Raw genomic sequence first — 1,399 nt, 5'->3', positions numbered from 1 at the left:
GTCAGCCTGGTCTTCAAGATAGCCTTGGAGGTGGGCTCCCTGCTCGCCTTCTACTTCCTGTACAACGGCTTTGAGGTGCCCATACTGCTCCGCTGCAGCCAGAGTCCCTGTCCGAACACCGTGGACTGCTACACCGCCAGAGCCAAAGAGAAGAAGATCTTCCTCTACATCATGGGCTGCACATCCATCCTCTGTGTCGCTCTGAATGTTGTGGAGCTCATGTACATTACATGGAAGCAGCTGTGGAAGTGTTTCACCAGGCGCTACATCCCAGTGGAGGAGAGCGCCCTCAGCCACAGCCGGCCTCCTGTTTCCATTGTCAACAAGTTTGTCTCCGCTGAGCCCACAGCAAACACAGAGGACAGCAGCACACAGCCCACACGTGAAAACCAGCCCGTCCAGTCCTCATGTTCCGTCTCACAGTGAGACCGCGGTGAGAGCTGGTTTCCTTGACAACCAACACTGCTCACAGGAGTCCCTCTTCAACACCTGTACTACAAGAGAGGAGCTGTGGTAAAGCCGTGGTATCATCTGTCTAGTTACAGATGATGGAAAATATTATTTGACTCTAACTCCAGAGTGAAGTCTCCACTTAAAGACTGGAAGGTTGTGAAGATGTTTGTATCATGTCCTCTGTGAGGAGCTTTGTGAGGTGTGACATAATGACCTTGATGATGTCATACTAATGTGACAACGCTGATGTCATCAGGGTTATCTCAGGTCAGGCGAGGAGACTACTCATTTTTTATCCTACATTTTTTGCAGTTTGAAAGACGTGGGTGTTCACCAGGCAGGAAAGGTCCAATGAAAGATGCTATGACGTATCATGGGAAATGTAGTTTTACAATTTGGACTATACAGACACTATACAGTCAGGAGGCTGTCTCTTATACACATCTCCCACAGAACAAAGCAAACAGGACTGAAATGTTGAAATAAGATGACATGAAAGAAAAATAAATTAGTGGTAATAAAATAAAGAAAGTAGAGAAAGTTGAGTCATTAAAAATAATAATTAAATAGAAATAAGGAGCTCAGGAAATCTGAAAAATTATATTCAGACAGTTTATAGTTTCCTGTTGTAGGTGATTTTGACATTTCTATACATTTGTTAAATAGAGAAAATGAATGTTTAGGTTTTTACACAATGGGAGGGGCTTTGGTGAAACAACATTTATGTACAGACTATAGTATTTAGTTATGATGATAATATTTTTAACTATAAATTCAATCTGATTGTTCTTCATGACGACTCCTGACTGAAGCCTGAATCCATGAATATAGATTCATTCTCTTTAAATCAGTGGATCAGACAAGGATTTCCATCAGTTCTGGATGGTGTCACAAACATAAAACAGCTGCTCTGATCTTTCTACATTTATGTGGCTCTGCTGTGGTG

The 1,399-nt window shown here is 42.8% G+C and overlaps 1 pseudogene; it reads left to right on the top strand.

The window, feature by feature from the left end:
* The window catches only part of LOC147819372 (gap junction alpha-3 protein-like), a 1,989-nt pseudogene extending 1,136 nt beyond the window's left edge, over positions 1–853 (top strand).
* The last annotated feature ends 546 nt before the right edge of the window (positions 854–1,399 follow it).

The sequence above is a fragment of the Seriola lalandi genome, unplaced genomic scaffold (assembly GCF_002814215.2).
Source record: "Seriola lalandi dorsalis isolate HSWRI2012SDOR001 ecotype SW California unplaced genomic scaffold, Sedor1 jcf7180002053880, whole genome shotgun sequence".
NCBI classification, from domain to species: Eukaryota; Metazoa; Chordata; class Actinopteri; order Carangiformes; family Carangidae; genus Seriola; species Seriola lalandi.
This window is presented reverse-complemented; position numbering and strand designations above follow the sequence as displayed.